Source organism: Condylura cristata, unplaced genomic scaffold (genome assembly GCF_000260355.1).
Source record: "Condylura cristata isolate star-nosed mole 26May11 unplaced genomic scaffold, ConCri1.0 scaffold00001, whole genome shotgun sequence".
NCBI lineage: Eukaryota > Metazoa > Chordata > Mammalia > Eulipotyphla > Talpidae > Condylura > Condylura cristata.
This window is the reverse complement of record NW_004567102.1, coordinates 75920564-75944431: the sequence shown is the minus strand read 5'-3', so window position 1 is coordinate 75944431 and position 23868 is coordinate 75920564. Positions and strand designations below refer to the sequence as shown.

Genomic DNA, 23868 nt, shown 5'->3' with positions numbered 1-23868 from the left:
TCTTTTTTTTTTTAAGATTTATTTATTTATGCATACAGAACTGGGGTACAGACCAGAGGTGCAGGGGTGGTGGGAGGATTCACCAGGGACAGAGTGGGGAGCAGAATAGGCAGATGTACTGAAACACACTGTTGAGGGGAGGAGCAGGTGAGACAGGCAAGGTCTGCTGAGCCAGGTGTGTCACCTCCCTGGCCGGGGATCGAACTCATTCTGAAGTGGTTGTGGCTAGCTTCTCAGTGCTGTGCTTTAACTCACTGCACCACCAGCAAAGACCCACTTCTCAGCTTCTGCAAAGTTGTTAGCTGGAATTTTGATAGTGACTGTTATACCTATAGATTTTTTTTTTAGGTGTGACTATTTCTAGTAATTTCCTTCTGAGTCCTCACTGGCAGTACCTCAGTGTCCATACTTGTACTAGGTCTATTTAAAGCAATTTTGCTTTTTTTCTCATCATCCTCAAAATTCTTCCAGCTACCACCTACTGCCTGATTCCATGGCTTGTCCACATCTTTAGGTATTTGTTAATAAAGCATACCACTTCCAGACCCCAAAGTCAATATTAGTATTCTGTTGATGCCATAACAAATTAACAAATTCAGTGGCTTTAAAATACTAATTATCTCACAGTTCTAGAGTTCACAAGTCTGAGCTGCCTTTCCTGGAACTCCTTGGCATTATTCTCACCATTCTTATAGACTATAGTAATGACAAGCAGCTGGCAACTCCTGTAGCTAATCCCTTCTTATATGTGTACAATTTGTGCCCTTCCTGTCTTCATAGTGTCATAGTTTGTGCTGTTATTACAGAAAACCACACCCCGGGGGAGTTAAACAATAAGTATTTCTTTGAGTTCAGAAGACTGGAAATCCAAGATTGGGGGGCTGGCAGGATTGGATTCTTGATGAGAGCCCTCTTCCTAGTTTTGTCCTCACATAGCTTTTCCTTGGTTCTTGTACCCCTTTTTGGGCAACAGACCCCCTGAATTTATAAGGGTGAATTTAATTGTCTCCCAAAGACCCACCTCCAATATCATCACATTGGAGATTAGGGCTTCAATTTTGGGAATACAGGAACTTTCAGTCCTAGCATTTTGCCCCAGGACCCCCCAAAATTTATGTCTTTTCACATGCAAATTACATTCATTCCAACCCAACAGCTGCAAATACCTTACCTCATTCCAGCATCAACTCTAACATCCAAAGTCTCATCTGAATACCATGTAAAGCAGCTATGGATAAGCCTTATGGTATGATTTCATCCTGAGGAAAAATTCCTCTCCAGCTGTGAATCTATGAAAACAGACAAGTTATGTGTCTCCAAATGATACGGTTGGACAGGCGTAAGAAAGCCGTTGCCTTTCAAGAGGGAAAAACAGGAAAGAAGGAGGAAAGGATAGGGCCTCAAGTAAGTCTAAAACCTAGTGAGGCATAGCCACTGAACCTTAAGGTTCTGGAAAAATCCTCTTTGACCGAATGGTCTACTTCTGGAAGCCTTGCGGCAGAGGTCCTCTTTCTGTGGCCCTGCCAGGTGGGAGGGTCATTGCCAACACCTGGCAACACACCTCAGCTGGGCAGTAGCATTTATGAAACTGAGGTGGGGGTAGCTTTGCCCTTGGGCCCATGTACTCTGGCCTTTGGTGGGAACCGGCAGCCCTGATAATCCCTGGAACTCCTTCAGTGTGCTTTCCTCATCGTTGAAAATAGTGCATGCTTACTAGAAAATAACTGTGGTGAGGCGGGTAGAATGGGAGAAGTCTGTTAGCTTGCCTTTGTTTCTCCCCATCTCCCGCACTCTAGTGGGGGGGGGGCAGAAAAAAACCTGGCATTGTTCCTGCTCATGTCCCTGGTTCACTCAGACTAATCTCCTTAGCAAATGGCTAGTCAGCTCTGCCCTTGCTATTCTCTCCTCAATATGCTTTCTTGTAGTTTGCAATATGGATAAGCTGAGAATTTTCCAAATCTGAACGTTTCGATTCCTTTTTCCATAATGATGCCTTCTTTAATTCATCTCTTTTTATATTCTACTACAAATCATTGCAACCAAGTGGCTGCTTCAGAACTGTTTAGAAATCTTAACTAAATTTCTAATTTCACCACTTGCAAGTTTTACCTTCTAGAAAACACTAGCACATGAACATAACTGAAACATGATTTGCCACTTTAGAATAAGGATTGCCTTTCTCGGTGGCTTAATTGCGCTTACCTCATCTCTGTGACCTTATCATAATTTCTTTACTGTCCATATTTCTACCGACATTTTGTGCATGGTTACTTAGGCATTTTTTAAGTAGCTGGAAGCCTTTTTTACAACTCTCCTCCTCTCTCACTAAGCTCTCACTAGAGCTTAAAATTCCCTTTCCAGCAATATTGACTTTTTCTTGCATATTCCACAAAACTCTTTCAGCTTCTACCCAATAGTCCATTCCATATTTTTAGGTATTTGAATCAGAAGCACCTCACTTCTTAGTACCAGTTTCTGTGGTAGATTAAGCTGCTATAACCACATAATCCAGATTGTCGGCTTCAACAGCAGATAGTGATTTCTCACAAGTCTGAAGATGGACATGTGAGCTCAGCTGGGGTTGGTTTTCTCCTCACACAGCCTTTCCTTGGAACACAGAATGTACAGTGGACTTGCCAGCCCCTCACAAGGACTAATACTAACTTAGAGGCCTAATTATTTCATTACCTTCCAAAGTCTCACTTCCAAACACCATTACACTGGTGTTTAGGTTTCCAACATAGGAATTTTGGGGAAACACAAGTACTTGGTCTATAACAGGTGACATGCTCTTTCACTTTACTTATTGACTGCAGTCCTTATTTTCCATGTCTATTTAATAGAAAAAGCTTCCAGAAACTTGCAACTGCTAAATTGTCTACCTCTGTGCACCTGTAATATATGTGGGTTTTCATTGTCACTTGTGTCAGAACCTTTATCTAGGTGACTTATCCTGGTCAGCTATGTCTCTTGCCTCTCGCTATTCTCAGGGCTTCGTAGTTGTTTGTTATATAGTAGCAACTTAGAATTGACAGCTACAGAGAAAATAATGACTATCCTTGACCTCACATGATGCTAAATATCTCTCAAACATCTAAAAATTAACAGATAAAAACTATTTTAAAAAAAGTTAAAATAAGTGTCAGGGAGCAGGTTGGCATACAGTATGTTGTTTTTTAGGAAAAGCAGTGTCCCCAGTAGATACAGGGGACAAGGTGGTGACAGGTTAAAGTCACAAAAGAACACATATAGACACAAAATGCTCAAACTCTACATGAGAGAAAAGGCGGCATTTTTATTCCTAATCACTTTATAAAATACAATCCTGCTACTTGATGCCACTGGCCAGTGACAGGCTGCGTTGAGGGCCACCCACTGTGGCCCACAGCCCAGGTGTGCAGCTGTGCTGTCGAGGTCTGTGTAAATACACTGTGTAATGTTCAGACAAAGGTGAAATTGCCTAATGGCAGATTTCTGAGAACATGCCCCCAACAACACATGACTGTGTAAAGAGCTTGTGTTACCTGTCATGCCTGTCACAGACACTGCTACCAGGAATAGAATCTGGTGAGCCTGCCGGAAGAGCAACCCAGTCAAGTGCCCTTCTATTTTATCTTTGTCTGGATGTCTCTGCTTTTAGATGGCTATCTTAAAGAACTAATCTAAACTTTCTTTTTTATTCTAATTTTATTTTTCTAATAAGAATGCATTTAAACGTTTCTGAATTCAAAAGACATTCCAAGTGGAGAGAAAACATTTTGATAGTACTGGAAACCTCAAACACTACATTTTCTGAAAAATCCTTATTTTCAGAGGGATTTTTATTATTCATCCAAATTTCTCTGTGTGTGTGTATGCTATTCCCCTCTGCATCTCTCATTATATACAAGTGGTAACCTGCTATCTAAAGTAATCGGCCTGTTGCTTTTACACTTTCCAATAACTTGGAGATTGGTACATCTGTATCTGAAGAGCTTGCCCCACCCCACCCCCACCCCCACTTTGCTGGGTAACCATCTGCCTCCTATTCCATTGTATGGCAAATAGCATATTCTTTTAGCAGCAGGATGAATTCTTCAAAGTGAAATTGTGAGATCAATGAGTTCCTACTTTTGTGCTTTGGATAGATCTTGCCCAATTCACTTTTCTTAGGACTGGGCCATGCCTCCTCCCTTAGCAACCAGTATGGAAGAGCGGACCTTTTCCAAATCCTTGCAGCACTGCATGTGTTAAAAATCTTGAAATCTTTGCCATCTAAGTGAAAAGTCTCAGCATAGTTTTAATTTACATTTCTGTTATGATGAGTAGCATCCCTTAATAGATTTAAGAGCTATCTGTTCACTAAATGAACTGTGTCTGCTCATATCCTTTGCTCATTTTTCTATTGTTGTTGTTTTATTCCTTACAGATCTGAGGACGCTCCTCTATATTAAGGCAATTAGACCTTTGTCACGAGTCCCCCTCCCCCAGCTTGTCATCTTTTAACAGTGCTTAATTGTATGTTTTGTCATGCAGAAACATTTGTTATGTGAAAGCTTTATGTGTAAAACAGTTTGTGTTCTTTGTACATGAAAAGATTTGATAACAGTAATGAAGTTCAATACTTGGAAAATGATTGCTTTAAATGTGCTATACCTATATAATGGATTATTATATAACCTGTATAAATATTTACAGGAAGTCTATCTTATATTTACAAATAAATGTCAGAGGGTATTCATTTGAGTTAACAAGTTAGATGTCTGTGTTAAAGTTGAGACCAGATTGAAGATCATATTGATCCCAGCTCTTCTCAATTATTTACAAAATAGAGAGAAAAAATGGGAAGTAGATGAATAATTAGTCTCACTATGCAGTTACTATTGTTGAAGTGACTTTTTTAAAAAGATCTACTTGGTGGCTTTTTTTTTTTTAAGATTTATTTATGCATACAAGAACTGGGGTACAGGGCAGAGGTGTGGAGGGTGAGAGGATTCACCAGAGACAGAGTGGGGAGCAGAACAGGCAGACTGATTGAAATACACCACTGAGCAGAGCAGTGGGCAGGTCAGGAGAGGTCTGCTGTGCCCTGTGGATCAGCTCCCTGGCCGAACTCATGCTGCAGTGGCCGCAGAGAGCTTCACAGTGCTGTGCTCTAAGCCGTTGTGCCACCAGGGAGGGCCTCAAGTGGCTTTTTATAATAAAGCAAAAATCCAGCAAGGCTGGTACTGAAGCTCTACATGCGTTGCCTATTAGACACAGTACAACTCACTGACTTGGGCTACTTGACATTCTCCACACCCTCACCAGCCCAGAAGTGGAGCAGAGAAACCCAGTGGTTGTTTGTCCAGAATAGAGCTAGTTTATCCAGATTTTCTTCTTTTTTCTTTTTGGCCTATTGTAGGATATCAGAATCTCGGGGAATGTTGTTTTATATATTTCCTTATAGAGAAGACACAGCTCAAATGACAGTGGTACCCTAAAATTAACACGTAATAGTGAATTCTTATTTCTCCCTTTTAAAGTCTTCCTCTTAATACTGGTCTGGCCTTTTAAAATTCAATTTTATGTGTCTGTTCCTCTCTACAGCCTCACAACTCTTAAGAGGTTAAGTGGGTCCTATCCTATTGGCTGTAATTTGCAAAACAATAAAATGTAACTAATCTCAGCGTACAGTTTGAGGTTTGAGAAATGTATTTACTCTCTGAGCTGCCTTGTACTTGCACCACAATTTAAAGACAGCATTTGCATCTAGACTAGAGAGACTTTTTAAAAACATAACTTAAAACCTATGATTTGTTTTATACTAGTATGTTTTGAAACCCTTAAACAAGAGTAACAGTTAATTTTAGATAGTATTCAAAAGAGGTATAAGTCTTTGAAAAGTTAATGGCTTATACAGTAACTGTATATAGTTAAATAATTAACTTCACTGAGGATTCCAGCTTTGGTTATAGCATAAAATCGTAATAAGTAAACATGATAAAGAGTCACATAAACCACTAGTCGAATTCTTGGAGGTTCTGAGGCTGCAAAGAGCCAGCCCTGTGCATTTTTGGAGTGTTGATTTCTTTACATTTCCTGGTCTGCAAAGCATCTATTTCTTGTCATGTCCAAACGAATGATAACTCAGGACAACTGGAGACTATCGGTAAAACCCTTTCCTTAGGGTCTCATTAATTCCAAGAGTACGTATCAGTGAGGCCAGAGGAGTTGAAGCAGGGGAAAGACTCATTATTAGTAAATTGAGTGAACATGATCATTGCCCGGTAAAGACGCTGTTTTAAATATCTAACCTCATTGCAAGGGGGGGGGCACTTAAGGAAGCTTTCTTTGTTGGGCCAAGAGGTGATGTTTGTGTAAATCAAACCCTGTACAACCAGCGGGTCTAAATGTGCTACTTCTGTAGATTCTTTGCGGCTCACGACAGCTGATGCTGTCGTTGGACGGAAGTGGAGATGAGTGCCGTCATTTGGGCTATTTTCATTTTAGTCCCCCCAGCTTGACAGGTGTTCACTGCCTGTCTGTTCCACACATGAACTACTTCTCCCCCATTCTTTCCTACTAGTTTGTCCAGTTTTCCTTTTCCCCTTGGCTTCTTTTCTGGGAATTGCAGAAACAATAAAAAAGGTTCTCACTTGCAATTTGGCTTTTTATTTTATCTGCTTAGCTTTAACTTTTTAAAAATTTTGTTTCTGATAAAATAGTGTTCATACTAAGTTTAATGGCTATGCTTAATTTGCATTTGAGAAGCCTGATGTGAATTGATCCAACCTGGAAATCTTAAATTGAAATTTTTTTTTTCTGTCTTTAGATAGAAAATTTTCCATCTGCTTGCCAGTAATTACAATGGTTTGCAGGGTATCCAAAGGATTAAGTACTAATTGATCTTAAGCATCACTGTGTGCATGTGGAAGCAATCTACAAATTAGAAATATGTGTTCATTCTAATTCAAAATAACAGCAAGATAACTAGCAAACAAATCAGGGGCTTTAGGTATAATTGAATTATTGAAAACCAAGGATGCATGGATTTCTATAAAGCTAGACCATCTGAAATTTGTTAGGCTATTTGTACAGAAAATTCATGTGGCAACTGAGTGCCAATCTCTATATTTCATAGCTTGGAAAAACATTGTCGTTAATTAGCTTCCTTAAGTGCCTTTTGGAGGTATATTAGTGTATTTATGGGTCTGCTAGGGCTGCCTAGTAACATACCACAGACTGGGTGACTTAAATAGCAGAAAGTTAATTTCTCACAGTTCTGGACACCAGAAGTCTAAGGTCAAGGTGCTGTCAGGGTTGGTGTCTGGTGAAGTGAGGCCTCTCCTCTCTGCTCGTGGATGATCTGCCTTCTTCAATCTGCCTTCTTCCAGTTTCCCCATTTGGTCTTCTCTGTGGATTTCATCCCTAAGGGAATTAGCCTTAACTGCCTTCCTCAAGGTCCACTTTCTGAATACAGGCACCTTTGGGGGCATTAACATATGAATTTGGTGGTGATGGGTATGATTTCAGTCTGGAACAGAATGAAGTATAAGTGAATTGATTATAAATGTGCAGTGACACTAAAGCCAGGTGTGTGTGGACTGTGTAGCAGTACTGTAATTTTGATATGAATCCCAGAAAATAGTTTCATTATGCCACTGTAGAAAAATGTTTTTCTACAACTTGTTTCTTTTCCTCTACTAAATTAAAACTCCTGGAGGCCAGGATATCATTTACTGCAGTAGCTTTAAAGTTCTTTTGATGTCAACCTCGATATAAGAAGTACTTTTTACATTATCTTCCAAAACAAACATGCATGTCCTTAAAATCTCTTCCTGAAGCAAAACTCCATAATGAAAAATTATATCCTGATAATATATACATATATTTATCTTTTCATGTCTTTATGGGAGAAAACTACTTGTGACACACTAGGTTGATTTCATAATCCCCTAAAGGGGGTTGAAATCCTATGTGGAAAACTAACTCTACTTAGTTTGATTCAAAGTAAATTGCAGAGCTCCTGATATAGAATAGGCCTTCTGTAAATGTTTTTCAAACATATGAATGACTGAGTTGGTTAATAAGGACCTAGAGAACTTGGAGAACTTCGAGACAGATTTTTTAAGTGTCTTGTCATATATTACTTAGTACTCTAAGTTAGCTTCGATTTTTGCTGTATTATAGTATTGCAGTCAGTGTTCCCAGAAAGAAATGTAGATTTCTTCAAGTGGACCAGCTCAGGCAAAATTTTTTTTAAAAAATATTCTTTTAAAGAGTAGTTTTAGATTTTAAAAATTTTGCAAAGATAGTAACAAAAATTCCAGTTTCCTCATGGTTAATACCTGACATGTTTGTGGCATATTTGTCACAATCAAACAATAGTGACATAATTACTACTGAATTCCATACATTCATTTTCTTTCATTTCGTCTGTTCCAAGATCCCACTCGGGGAACACATGACCTATAATCGCCGTGTTTCCATAGGCACCTCGTGGAGAAACAGTGTCTCACGTCTTTTTCCCTTGACATCTTTTTCAGAAGCTCTGGTCTGGTGTTCTGTGAAAAGTCCTTCAATATGTGTTTGGTTTTTTTTTTTCTTTCTTTTTTCTTTTTACAATTACTTGGGATTTGGAGTAAGGAAATCAAGAGGTAAATGAAAAAGATAGCAGTTATGAATAGGACTTATCAGTTATGAGGTTGACCTTTACCATCTGGCTGAGGTAGTGTTTGCCAGATTTCTCCACTGCAAAGTGCCTTTTCTGCTTTCCATACTGTCTTAGGTCACCCGGTGCACCCCCTACCTCAGGAGGGGGGAGATAGGCTTAAGTCTTAAAGGCAGAGCATCTGAAAAATTGCTTGGTTTTCTCCTGCACGGGATTTCTCTCTTCTCATTCATTCATTCATCCATCTACCCTACTTGTATATTATGGACTCAAACTGTGTGCTTTGGATTGCAGTTCAATGCTATATGAATCATTGATCAAATTGTTTCAAGATTTTGTCCTTGGCAAGTATTTCAGGTCCGTCCTTTGTCCTTTTGACACATCACCATTATCACACTGCTTTGAGCACATCCGTACTTTCTGGTCCTACAATATCCCTCAGATTCATCTTGTGTATTCCCTGCCCCGCTCTAGAATCAGCAGTTTCTCTGAGGGGGCTGACCTCTTTTCTTGGAGAATGGTGTTAGAAACAGAGATCCGAGTGTTTGTAGTATTTGCTATATGGTGACATTATGTTGAAGTCTTCTCAACAGAAAAACCCGAGAGACATGAACCCCCATACATAAAGACATGTATCCCACGTACCTTTAACAATTTCTATCTCCAGCGGTACCTTTATTAATCTAACCATGAGTTCATAATGAGATCTGTGAGACTAATCCCGTACAACATGACTTATTCCAGCATTCCTCCCTTGCTTATCTGTAACATCCTCTCCAAAGTGAGAGAGAGCTGGCTCTCCCTATCCACCATCTGTTCACTAATTTTTCATCCCCAGTATGCACTGTACAGTGGTTTCAGAACTGTTAACTTATACCCCTAGGGGAATCAACTTGACTCGAGCTCATTCCTTATGTACAAGCCTTTTTGTCTTTTAGTCTTTTCCAAAATTACTCAGGTCAACACCTTTTGTTCTCTGACCCCCTTCAGTATGCTTGTGTTATCCTAGTTACCCCCAGTTTGGGGTGTTTGTATATTAAGCTACTACAAATATTCATGTGCAAACGATTGTGTAAATTTTGGTGTAAATATTGTACACGAGTAATACAGTTCTAATTTTTCTTTTTTCTTTTTCCATCCTGGGACCCTGGGACCTCCTAGATGATTTTTTGTCCAGGTTTACTTTCCATACTTACAGTTCTATGGCTTTTGTCAAATATGTAGCCTTATGTGGCCACTATTATTACAGGAGCAGCCCAGTGTGCCTGAGGAGAGTGAGCAGTGCCTCCCCCAGGATTGCCAGGCCCCCTGCGATGAGGCAAAGGTGCTGGGGTGGGTGAAGGAAGGTAGAGCAGCCTCCGAGCCAGCAGGTGAGCTTGTATTCTCTGGTTCTGGCGTCCTGATCCTGAGCAGAGCACTGCAACTGGAGGGAGCTCACCTGGCTTGAAGACTTTAAAAGACAGAGCACATCACCCCTTTGCCGTTCACTCTTTACCACGTTGGGGACTTCTGGTATTGCTCCCTCATTCTGTCCTCAGTGGGCCCGACTTTCTTCCATGTTGCTGTGGCCAGCTCCCACTTGCCTGTTGGCTGCAGTAGACAGTCACTTGCTTCCTCCCTTTGCCTTCTGTGTGAGCAGCTGGCTCCTGCTTCCTCTGCCCAACCAGTCAGCCTCTATTTTGCTTGCTTTGCTGAGAGGGCTAGCCACCATTTTGCCACATGCTGCTTTGGCTGGGATGCCAATCTCTGTGCCACAGATACTCTTGGGGGTAGGACAGACTGCATCTGACTATATGCTGGCCAGAAATTGTTCACACTCTCTCCCTCTGGTCTCTCTTCTCAGTTGCTATAAAAGTGTACCCTATTATTCTGTGTGCATGTGCATGTGCCCTGCATTCATAAGCTTAGCACTCAATAGAGAGCTAGAAACCCATGGCTGGCCAGCCCAAGGGTCTTGGTCTTTCATTGGCCACTGTAAATGCCAAGCTGAAACGGGGCAAAGGGGTGTAGGGGATGACCTAGCTGATGGTTCCTCATCTGCAGAAGGCAAAATGGTGGCTGGCCCACCAAACAGAGGAAGCAGGAGTTGGCAGCACCTGTGGGGAGCAAATGGAGGAAGAGGGAAGCTGTCCACTGTAGCCAAAGGGCAAGTGGGAGCCAGGGGCATGGAGAAGAGCTTGGCCTGCCAAGGAGAAGCAGAACTGGGAGCCAGCCTAAAGAGGGCAAGGAGCAGAGCTGTGCACATGACGTCCAGTAGGACGCTAGGGAGTGGAGTCAGGAGCATCCGTTCACTGGCTGGGAGCTTGTACCCTCTTCTCTCTCAACTCGGTGACTAGTCTCCTGTCACCTTGCTAAGGCAGGGGTTCTGGGAGGTGTTGCCAACCCCGTCATCTTCTCCAGGCTTCTTCCCCAGGCAGTTCCTCTAACACTGCTGTATTAGCATTACAGAGTAGCTTCACCATTATACAAAATCCCCTAAACTTCAACTGAGTAAGTACTTATTTCCCAAAACTCCCAGTGAGTTTACACTGTTATTTTGTCTTTCTAGAGTTGCCTTTTCAGAATGTTATGAGTGGAATCATAGAATTTGATTTTTTACTTAAAATTCTTACAAGTTGTTCATGAAAAAATAACCCATTACTTTTGATGGCTGAATAATATTCCACAATATGGATATAGTATGGTGGTTTGTCCATTCATCTTGGTTGCCGTCAGTTTGGTGAGTTTACATGTAAAACTGATGTAAATAGTCATATGCAGATTTTTTGGTAAGTTTTTTCAACAGGCTAAATACAAAGCAGTATGATTGCTGGATTGTATGATATGTTTGTTTAATTTCATAATAAAATTCCAAACAGTCTTCCAAAATGGTGGGATCATTTTGCATTCCCACCAGCAATGATGGACTGTGATCTTTACCCTTGCCAGAATGTGCTTTGCAAGAGTTTTGCATTTTAGTTATTCTTATAAGTATATAATAGTATCCTGGATTAACTTATATTTCCCTAATAACAAAATGTGTAATATCTTTTCATGTGCATAGATGGCATCTAAATATCTTCTTTAATGAGTTACCAAGATCTATTGACCATTTTCTGTTTGGGTTGTTGCCTTGTTTAAAGTATTCTATGTTTGGATATAAATCCTTTTTTTTTTTTCTTGAATATGTCACCTATCAGAGAGGACATATCAGATTTGCAAACATGTTCTCCCACTGTAGCATTTTGTTGGATGTGGGTTTTTCAAAGTTCTTTGATTTTGAACCTCTTGTTGACAGAAGAGTGTTGGATAACCACTGTGCTGCCTTCTTCTGTCCTTCCCATTTCTCACTAGCCAGCCTTTGTGGGTGTTGACCTTTTTTGTGACATGTGGGATATTAAGTTGGCTTTCCAAAAGTAGTTATCTTTTCATTTTTAGTTCCATGATTCTATAACCAACTGACCTTTTGAAGCCCCCCCCCCCCCCCCACCCCGGAGTGCTACCAACACAGTTAGATCTCTTTACCTTTCTAATTACTTTCACAGAGGACAAGAACTGCATGATCCAGACAATGAGCCTACTTAATTTCTTGGTGGAATTTTATTACTCCCACTGCCTAAGGCTCAACTATTCAATGACATGCCAGAGTAAAGTAAATGTCAGTCACTTTAAAATGACATTAGGGCAAAAATCTATTGGACCATGTCTTAGCAACACTGCTCACAGAAGTGACCTCCAGTATCACACATTCTACACATCTGTAGGAAGACAAGGTAACAATTTGACAGTTTAGGATTTCTCTATATCCTTCCTCTTAGTAGTTACTCCATCATTTAAAAAGCAGGTCCCATAAAAGTTGTTTTTCCTTTAAAGATGTCCTCTGAATGACAGAACAGGAAGGCTCAAAGTTTGTTTCTGTTCTCTGTAATTATGCCCATGTTGTCTTATCTTAATGATTTTGTGGGAGTAGCATAGCACAGACTCTGGAATCTGAAAGAGAGCTTTAAACTTCATTACCTACTAGCTGAGAGACATTCAGCAAGTTCTCTGAACTCCCTAAACTCTTATTTCCTCATGTGTACCCTGCAGATGATGATACTACCTACTTGGATTGCTAATAAACTAATAAACCATAATGGCACTTAGTGCAGTGTTTAATATATATTTGTTGCTGCTACTACTTGACTGCTGTTTTAGGTGAGGTCACTTAGGTGTTAGGTTTCCAGTGAGAAGACCAGAAGGCCAAGAACATTTCAGGAACCTGTGAAAGAGGGTGGTGTTGAAATCCCCTGGCAAAACAATCCTTGCAGAGACTCTTTGCCTTCCCAGGAGACTCAGAAAGAACTGTTAGACTAAGAAAAGGAAAGTGCAGAGAGAAGGGAATCACTAGAAAATGGGGGAGGGTTGATTCCAAGCAGGAAGAATGGAGAGCAGCAGAGAGACCCCAGACAGCAGGCTTCCCCTGACAGAACTATCTCAGTCGTGGGGCCCAACACTGAAGGGTGAAAAGTGCTGAATATGTAGAGGTACCAAGTGGAGAGAGAGCTCAAGAAGCTTGTGGAGAAGCAGGACTACAAAACGTAGTTCCAGGAGATCTTTGAGTTGGGAGAAATAGTATTTATTTTTTTCAAAGAAAGAGAAAGATGGAAGATTGAGATGGGAGCTTGAGAGTATTGATTTATGGAGGACGTTTCAAGAACTGGGAAGTGTGTACAATAGAAAAGGCAGGATGGGTGACCTAGATAATCTCACAGGTAGTGGGAATGAGAGGAAGTTAAGAGCTTGTTCTTTCAGGAAATAGAATGTTGGCGAGGATGTTGGAGAGCTTGAGGAAAGGGATGAAGGTTTCAAAAAGTTCCCCCCACAAAAGGGGGCTCTGTGGGCCACAGTTTGGTCTTTTGTGGGAATGATCGACAGCCCAAACGTGGGAGCATCATAATCACATGGTTGAATCTGAATAAACAACAGTTTCTTGTGGTTTTGTAACTTCAAATAAAAAAGTTGAAAAAAGAAATTCTCCTTTGCCCATCATGTAGATTCATCAGTTGTGAACATTTCACCATATTTGTCATTAATTACACATGTTGTTGAACCAGTTGACAGTAAGTTAAACTTCATGACTCTTTCATCTTAAATTCTTCAGCATTTATTTCCCAGGAACAATGACATTGTTCTGCATAGCCACAGTACAACAATTACACTCAAGAACTTTAACATTGACACAATACTATTTTGAATGTTGGTCCGTTTTCAAGTTTCTCCAATTGTCTCCGTGGCTTTACAGCTTTTAAAAGCCAGAAGTTTGGGGAGCCGACATTGAATTCGGTGTAGTGTTTTTAATCTCATTAATCTGGAAACAATTTTTAGTCTTTCATAACATTGTTTTGGAAGCATATAGTTGAGTTGTTTCTTGGCAATTAATTTTGATTTCCTCATTAGCTTTGAGTTTCGTGTTTGTAGCTGGAATATGCACACATGATGTTATGTTCTTACCAGTGCTTTGAACCAAGAGGCAGATGTCAATTTGTCCCATTTTATGTGATACTGACTTTGATCACTTGGTTTAGGAAGTATCTTGTTTCCTTACTGTAAAGTTACTCTTTTCACCTTCCTAATTAAGTAATTTGTAGGGAAGATTGAGACTTGGGAACTATATAAACTAAGTATCTTAATCTTCTTCCATTGGTATTTCTTGCATGTATCAATTACTATATGAGTTACAAAATCCACATTTTCTGAACTTCTCCTTCTAAGCTTCTTAGATTGGAGCTTTGGACTTTGTTTCAGTGTAAAGACAAGTGTCATAAGATAATGAATCATGTAGTCTAGACAAGCAACGAAGAAACTGAAACTGGAGAAGACTTGGGTGTCCCTGCTAAGTAAACACCCAGAGAGAGAGACCTGAAAGTGCAGTAAGTTACCATGGGAGATGAGGATTCCGGAATTTAAGATTTCTCGGGTAGAGTTATCCTAGGCATTGTTCTAGAGGGTTGCCATAGATCCAGAGGATTGCTTAAATGGAGGGAAGATTTTTCAATTAGATGGATATGAGGAAATTCTAAGACCATGGCACTGGAAAAAAAAATCACCCCCATAGATGACAAATTGGCCCAGGACTAGAGGAGAAATTTTGCAAGCCAAGTGCCAAAGCCCTCTGTTGTGCAAGATCTATGGATACAAGTCTATGGATAGCAGTGAAGAGAAAAGTGGAGAAGGATAGGAGTGAAGAGAAAGTGGAGAAGACGGTTATATGGACCCCCAAATGGAATGTTTTAACATATATGTGAAAGAGCATTGAGGGGGGTAGGAGAAAAGAATATTGCTCTTTGTGTCTTCTCCCAACCTTGCTTGGGTACTGGCAATTGCTCTCAGGTATGGGGCATCTTATGAGGGGAGTCAGCTTTTTGAGCAAAGGTGACCAGCTAGAGACAGAAGCATGGTCTTCCTACCCTGGAGAAGACCAGGGACTCAGAAGCAGTAGGACAGGCTGCCTCAGCAAAGAGGGGAAAGTCAACTTAGTCCTGGAATGAGAACAGCCTGGAGAATTATTAAGAAGGGCAACGACCAATAAGAAACATGAGCCGATGTCAGAATTGTGCCTTTATCTCTGGGGCATATGTCAGGCCTTTTCTGTAAAGGGCTGGATAATAAATATTTTCATCATGTGTGCTATATTGTCCCTGATGTTGTAGCCTAAAAATAGTGCTGAATAATTTTTTTCTTGGATTTCAAATATTTTCTTTCAGTGAGTAGCTGTGTTCCAATAAAACTTTATTAGCAACTGAAATTTAATTTCAGCTTTCACAGGTCACCAAATATTTTTGTTTTAACTTCCCCCATCTCCCAATCACCTGAAAACTGAAACCCACTTTTAAACTGCAAGAAGTGCAAAAAAAAAAATTCTGCATGGGGTAGTTTGACGCCCTGGGACAGAGCTTGCTCACCCTTGTGCTACGATAAATGTGTTTAAGAGACACTGGTGGTGGGGGAGGGTGAAGACACTTGGGACATTTTGGAAGGGGAAGTAAACTATATATTTTCTGATAATCATGAGTAATTACTGGTAAAGTTCATGGAACAACACTGCCAATTCAATAAAAGAAAAATTGTAAATAAGATAAACAAGTATAATGCAGTTAATGCAAAAGGATTCAGTTTTTTAAAATATTTTAAACAAATTTTAATGAAAGGTATATCATAGATTTAAAGCCAAATAATATGTGGTTCCGCTAGTTAGATTTTTATATGTTCATTGATTCTTGTTTTAAACTCTGACTTTATGGGTCTCTGAGTCTGTGCCTTTCTCAGAGTTCAGTGTATCCCTATAACTGGTTCCCTCTAAGGGATAGTAGCATGATCCTCTGACTACCTGGCTCACCAAAGGGATCTGATCACCTGTATGCAAAATAAAGACTTTCAACTGATGCATGAGCAGCCCTTGACCAAGACTTCTGGCTCTCTGGTGCTGTTAAGTGTCCCTTCCCACAGGACATGTCTCCACTTTGTAGTCAGTCATCACTCCTGCCTTTGCTTCTCACTTTTCAAAATCCACTGAACTTTCTCAACTGCTACTCAAGCCTCTCCTCTGATGTCTTTGTTCTGGCAGAGGTTTGGAAAGGAGAGAAGATAAATAGATTTGGTCAGCCTGCCATGTTCTTCTACTTTACATGAGTGGTTGGTTCTCCTAAATTATGAAAAACCTGCACCACCTTCCCTCTTCTTGCATCTTTTGCCTATTGTTTTTGAATGTTGTGATGAAATTTTAATTATGGTAGATAGAAAAACAGAATAAATATCAATATTTGGCATTTGTATGCAGCTTTCATTTCTCTGTTCCAAAGGCCAGCATTTGGTCAATCATTGTCAAGTTGGTTTTATTCAGTCCACATGAAACAGGAATGAAAATTGATGTCATTGATTCTATGTTAAATCACTTCTCACTGGTTCTGGTTGTTTTTTATGAAAAGCCCCAACCCTCATTTTTTCAAGATTTATTTATTTATTCATACAGAACTGGGGTACAGGCCAGAGGTGCAGGGGAAGTGAGAGGCTTCAGCAAAGACAGAGTGGGGAGCAGAACTGGCAGATTGACAAAGTACACTGCTGAGGGGAGCAGTGAGCCCATCAGAGGTCTGCCGCGCCATGTGGTCACCTCTGGGGTGGGGATCGAACTCATACTAAAGTGACTGGGGCTTGCTTGTGGTGTTGTACTTTAACCTATTGTCCCAACAGGGAGGGCCCCAACCCCCATTTTTAATGTGACATTTCAAGTTTGACACTGACTTTTCTCAAAACTTGAAAATTCACACCCAAACTTTGTATAATTTGAATCACAACCAGACATGCCATTATAAAAATGGAAAACACAGCTGATTCAGTCAGTGGCATATCTTCATGGTCTTTCTGAGGAGTCACCAGTTCCTGTCTCATTTTACATGACTGAGCAACACCATCATTTCGATGTTGCATTTTCCACCATGCATGTAACAGAAGGCTTTGCCACATAACGTAAAACATTTCAGTGGAGGAAGTATGCACACCAGACACGGCCTTGCATGCTTACTGTTCTCATCAAATGTCAGTCAATTAACGATTGCAGTGGATATGGATGTCAGTTTTGCTTTGGTGAAAAATATTCTCATGGGAGATCTGAATGAGGAAGTGATACCTGGATGGAGAAGTTGTTGCTAAGAATGACAAGTGCATAGGAACAGGGAGGAATCGAGTGAGCCAAGAATTACAGCTTCTAAAAAGGAGAAGGGACTTCAAGATTGAGAGAGACCAGCATTAGGCCAGTGAGTGGTGGTTTGGCCAGGAGCCACAGGTCTCAACAGAACTATATGTTTATGTAGTTCTAAGGAGTGTTACTTATATTTTGGTTAGAGAAAATTAAATCTAGGCACTTATTGAGTATTTGCTGCGTTGAATTGATGGAGACTTTTTCAAGTTGTTATGGTTTAATCGGTTAAGTGAAATGTAAACTGTGCAATGTGATTGTTCCTGCGGCTACTGGCTATTGTGAAAGAACAGTGGATTAGGAGTCAGGAGAAAGACTTGGGTTTGAGTTTCATCTCTGCCACCTAAACCATCACAAGAGAGAGAGTGAACTGATAACAGACATGGCAGTGCTAATGAAAAGACCAGTAATGAAAAAGGTTAGGGTGAAGTTTAATTCAAGCTATTATGAAGATGAGGAAAAAATCAGCTTCTTCCCCATTTATTCAAGTAATAATAAGAACAGTTGTAATGAGCTTCACTGAGGTTTAATTTACATATAAACAAATGTACCTACTTTAAGTATAGCATTCAGTGAGGTAAGACAAATACAGAGGTCTACATAATGTCTTACTATATGTCAAGATATACATTTCCACTACCCCCCAATTTCCCTGTGTTCCTCTTTCTACCACAGAAGCCACTGATCTTTTTGTCATTCTATCTTAGATTTGTCTTCCTAAAATTTCTCATGAATGGAATCATATGCTATATCTTTTATATGTGGCTTCTATTCATAATTTTTAGATTCAGCTGTGAGATGATAGGCAGTTTGCTCATATTATTATATATGTTTGAATTCTTTTCAATTTAGGGCTGCTATGAATATTTCTGTAATTCTTTGTAAAAACATAGTATTTTTTTTTTTTTTTGGAAAATTAACTGAATTTTCTGGGTCATATAATAGACAAATATGCTTAACATTATAAGAAACTTTTCGGGGCCCTCCCTGGTGGCGCAGCGGGTTAAAGCCCTGCACTAAGAAGCTTAAGCCACTTCCTCAAGAGTTCGATCCCCACCTGTCCGGGAGGAGATCCACATGGCGCGGCAGACCTCTCCTGACCCGCCCGCTGCTCCCCTCAGCAGTGTACTTCGTAGATCTGTCTGTTCTGCTCCCCACTCTGTCCCTGGTGAATCTTCTCACCCTCCACATCTCTGGCCGATACCCCAGTTCTGTATGAATAAAATAAATCTTTTTTTTAAAAAAAGAAAATTTTCAAAACACTCTCCAACGAGGATGCGGTATTTTATATCCCCACCAATAATTTAGGAGAAGTCCAGTTTTTCCACATTGTTGGCAACACTTGATATTGTCAGCCTTTTCAATTTTAACCATTCTAGGGAGTATTGATGGTATTTTATTGAGAATTTAATTTGTATTAGTCATTGGAATACTGACATTGGACTTCATTCATGAGCTTGTTGGTTACACCTGTCTTTGGTGCTGTATCTTTCCAAGCCTGCCCATTTTTATTGACTGCTTTATCATATAGTGCGTTATATGAACACTTTAAGCAAGTTCTACGTTAGCTATATATATGCACAGTGACTATTTTAATATGACTTGACTTTTCAATACAGGAATAGTTTCTTTTGAAGATGTTGTTTTTGGTAAAATCTAATTTCCAATTTATTCTTTTATAGCCATTGCTTTTTGTGTCCAATCCCATCAGTTTTTGCTGATTCCTAGGTTTTCTTCCACCATCGTGTTTTCAAACAAATATTATAGGAGCCATTATGTAACTTTATTTTTTTCTAGGAATAAACAAGTGAAGTTTATTTAGATTATATACTCAACTTAAACCAGTATATCCAAAATATTATTTCAACGTGTAATCAATATAACAATTAATGATATATCTTACATTATTCTTTAATCCTAGTCTTTGGAAACTGGAATACATTTTCTATTTACAGAGCATTTCAGTTTGGGCTGGCTACATTTCAAGTGCTCTATAGCATAGTGAGTTGTTAACATATTAGACAGTACAGTTTCAGAATTGTTCTCATTTTAAAATTTTATTGATATTTGTCAACTCATTTGATTTTACTTTTTCCTATGGTATTAAATACAAGTATAAGCTATTTTTTTCTCCATACAGGTAGTTCTCACACTGAGTTCCCCCATTGTGTTGTATTTCTTATGAAAAATCAATATATTGTATGTGTGGGTCTATTGCTCAACTCAGTGAACTGTCCCATTTTAACTTGAGCCAGTACCATCCTGTTGTGATCATTATAACCTTCAAATCAGTAGTTAAGTCTTAGTTTCATTCATCTTTTTCAGTTTTGTTTTTGTAGGCTTTTTTCATTTCCATATAAAGTTTGGAGTCCTAGAATTAGCCTATCATTTTCCACAATGATTTCAACCAATATAGAAATTTGAAAGAGTCCCTTCCCCCAACAATATGTGAATATGCTCATCTCGGAAATTGTGACTATTACCTTATTTGGGAAAAAAATTCTTTGCAGGTGTAATTACCATACTTGAGATGAGATTACACCAAGTTGGTCAGGTGCATCCTAATCTAATCTATGTGTCTAGGTAGATACATAGAGGGGAACACATGACAGAGGAGACGGCAATGTGAAAAATGGTGGCAGGCTCAGAATGATGTGGCCAGAAGCCAAGGAAGCCAAAGAATGCCAACATCTCCTGAGAGCTAAAAAGAAGGTAAGAACAGATTCTCCTCAAGGGCCACTAGAGGGAGTGAAGCCCTTGCTGACACGTTATTTCGGACTTTTGGCCTCAAGGACTGTGAGAGAAGACATTCTTATTTTAGCTACAAATTTGTGGGCATTTATTGCCAGCAGCCATAGGAAACAAATATACCCATTATCAAGTCCAGGGAATCCCATTCTTTTCCAAGTTTGTGGTTTTGTTTTTCAAGAATGGGTGTCAGGTCTTATCAAGTAACTTTTCTATATATATCAATTGAAAATGTTTTCCTTGCTGTTTTGTTGATGTGACCACAATGTATGTAAGCTGCTTACCTTGTATTAGATTTACATCTGTCATCACTGTTTCCCCTAAAATGCTTGATCGTAAAATTGTTGGATCCTCACATATATATAAGTTGTAAATAATCAGCATGAATCTTTTTTGCTTTATATTGCTTAGGGAATTCTGAGAAGTCATTGAAGTCTACAGAACAAAACAGTGTCTCAAAACATTTTTAAAAAATGATCAAAGATTTCTCTTGTGTGATTCTTTATAACAGGTGACCGCACTGATAATCTTTGGATCCAGGCTGACCTTAAGATATACTTCATTTGGCATCCATCATTGTTTCCAAAATTAGGAAATTTTATATTGAAACACTAAATACCATACCTATCTTGACACTTTTACAGGTTTGGCAATGCTGTCCTGAATTCCAGCATGGGAGTAATTGCTTGAGCTACTGAGCATGTGTGCTTTGCATAAAGAGTGCTCTTTTCACTTCCCATAATCCAATTCCTCTTTGTTTTAAATTTCCTAGAGATTTGGGTTTGTACCTCTGCTTTAGAATCTATGTTGCGGCCCATTGTAATGCCAGTCACTGGTAGGGAGGCTTAGGGTAGAGGATGTTGTCATGTCCCAAGTCAACATAATCTTTTTCAAAAAGAACTATATGGAAACAACTTAAAGACACTGAGGATTTTCATGTAACTCATCCCCAGTGAATAATCAGCTGACTTCTGGGTAAAGATGGCATATCAAAAACACACACACACACACACACACAAAATAAAAGTACCATAACTCATGTGAAGAAAAGAAAACAAGAGGGAAAAGAAATTTGCTGCAGCCAAGAAAGAACAAGCTTCATAATGTAAATTGTGAAAAGAGCAGACAGGCACCAAAGATTTTGATGGTGCACACTGTGGCTCCAACCATCTCATCCCCTGGAAGACATGCTGAGGAATTCTCAGGCAGATCCTGAGAATTCTCACAAATGTCCTCCAACTGGGGAGGTGGTTAGTGACAGCCTTGTGAAATGTCAAGGAGCCTTTACACACCACTGTTGGATCTTGCCAGGAGAAGGAAAGTTGGCCACCTTCTAGAGTACTGTGCTGAATCGGGCAAATGATTCAATTCATAGGCATGGAAAACTCTCTTGGCTGGCCTGAAGGTGGACTGGAGAGGACTTAAAGGAGTATCAGAAGTGATGGCTGAGTTTTCTCAATAAGCTGTCTACCCGGTCTCAAACTGAATCCTCCCATTTCCCTCCTCTTATCCTAAAACCCTCAGATCACAGAAAACATAGATAAAAACAATATTCCAGCTTAAGACTAAAGCTCAGTACAGTGAAGAGAGGTCTCAAATGAAGAGGAACATGCACCAGGAATTCACCCTCAGTATATTAGTGCAAAGATAAGTTCGGTCAACTTTTAAGGGTAAGATAAAAGATAGGACGTAGCCATTACGTAAATATAACATGGGAGGTGGGAGTGAGAAGCAAGGAAATGTCTTGTAAAAGATGATGAAGAACCAAGTCTGGAAGAAAGTATGACCAAGAAACGGGAATTTGTTATGTGTATGTGTTTCAGTCTACAGAAAAATATTAAGAATGCAGATTCTTCACAGCAACTCAAGGACAGTAAAAAATGAGAAGGCGATGGAGAGGAAAATTACAGAGTTAAGGAAATCAAGTCAAAACATGATTTTAAAAATTCAGTAAACTATATAAAATAGTGAACACACAATTTTTGAATGTAAATCAAAAGAAGGGGGATATGAAGACAAAGATCAAATATAAGGATAGCTGGTGACTTTGGAGTAGAAAATTCAACCAACGAAAGCCAAACTTATTCAAATATTGAATAGGAATGAGCTCTTATACTAAGAAAAGAATAGACTATAAATGAAACCTCATGGGCTAAAAAAATTTGAAAAAAAAAAAAAAGCCTGATACAGTATTGACAGGAGATGTAGCCCAAATACATAGGAAGGGTAAAATTTCTGTCCTACTCTTTAATGATAATCAGTCATCCAAGCAGAAAAATCCCCTTCCAGGGCAAAAATCACATAGAATTAATATCTCTCCACAGAACTCTATGACGTCAAAACGCAGTAAGACAATTGCTTCTCGTTAGTTTTTGGAGGAGGGTGTGAATCCAACATATCTACCCCATTCAGTTTTCATTTATATATAGAGAGAAAATGCAGATTAAAAACTGTAAGTAGTCCTTTAAAAAAAATCGTAAAAAGGAGTGGTTCAAGAAATAGATAAAAATAAAAAATTTAGGAAAGCTACCTTATGGTGAACATAGAATTTATTTAAATATGGACTTAGGAGTGAACATCTGGATGAGTGAGATTGAGGCGCAATTGTAAGTGTTCTGAGTGCTAGTAAGCCAAGAGTAACATAAGCAATGGAAATTGGGAGGTTGCAGTGGAAGTGGGTGGAAGTGTAAAAAGCTAACAACTTCATCTTTCAGAGCTATGAGACCGTCAGAAATAATGTAGTAAACTCCTTCTACCTGCATTAGTCTTTTTACTTGGTGTGGCTAGACCTCCTTTAGAAATGTGTCTTGTAGGGGAGAGATTCACTTCAGTTTCTTTTTCTCAAATCCTGATAACATTAAAACATTTTAAGCATCCACAGTGACCCACACCTTTAAAACTGTCTCCCTCTAGTCTTTTCGGTGCTTTAGTCTGTTGATTGCCACGACGGAGTGGCACCCAAGGTCCCAGGGTGGTCTCGAGGATTACGTGTACCTGTAAAGTGCTTAGCACGGTGCCTGGCTCACCATGAGTGGTCGCATTTAGGCTGCCATTATTTCAACACGGCACGAATAGGAGGTAAGGCAGTTTGGCCTATTGCAGCGTTCTTCTAGCATCTGTCGTGTTTCTCATTTATGATTTGGCTCAGGGCGGTTCATCCTGCTGGTGACTTCAGCGAACAGTCCCCGCTCCGTTCCGGGGCTTCGGACCGCTTCGGGGCTACCTGTGCCAGCGCTGCACCTGGGCGACCTTGGCTGAGCCCACACGGATGACTCAATCGGCCCGGCGTCTGGGCGCCTGTCCTCTTCCTCCGCCCAGGCCGCCGACCCCCTGGCTCCCCAGCGGGGCCTCCTCCTGCCACGTGACGCCCCCGCCAGGGGCCCCAGCGCCCTCCTCGCGGACGCGCCGTTCCGGCTCCCGGGCTCCGCCTGTGCGCGGCCTCCTCGGCGCAGCCATCCTCACGGCTGCCGAGGGCGGCAAAGCCCACGGCATCTGCCATTTGTCACTCAGCCTGTCGGGACCGCCCCGAGCCCTGATTTAGACCCGTCTGGGGCGTCTTCTGGCCTCACTCGCCTGGCGGACTGACGGACGAACGGACGGGGCGGCTCTCCTCCCAGCCCAGCGGACCGCGGGCCTGGGCGCGCGGGGCGCTTCCCCGGTTGCCGTCATGGCCGCGGAGGCGGCACGCCCGAGCAGCCGCGCCTGAGTTCCGGGGGGCTCGTGACCCCACAGGGTAGGTAGCGGGGTACTGGCGACCCGGCTCGGGGGGCCG

The 23868-nt window shown here is 40.4% G+C and overlaps 1 protein-coding gene across 3 annotated transcripts in view; it reads left to right on the top strand.

The window, feature by feature from the left end:
- The first annotated feature begins 23384 nt into the window (after window positions 1–23384).
- Window positions 23385–23868, top strand: part of PLAGL1 (pleiomorphic adenoma gene-like 1) — a 56815-nt gene continuing 56331 nt past the window's right edge. For all 3 annotated transcript variants that reach the window (XM_012723844.1, XM_012723828.1, XM_012723834.1), the window contains exon 1: window positions 23385–23829. The gene's annotated coding sequence lies outside the window, so the exon portion shown is untranslated. The remainder of the gene's footprint in view (window positions 23830–23868) is intronic.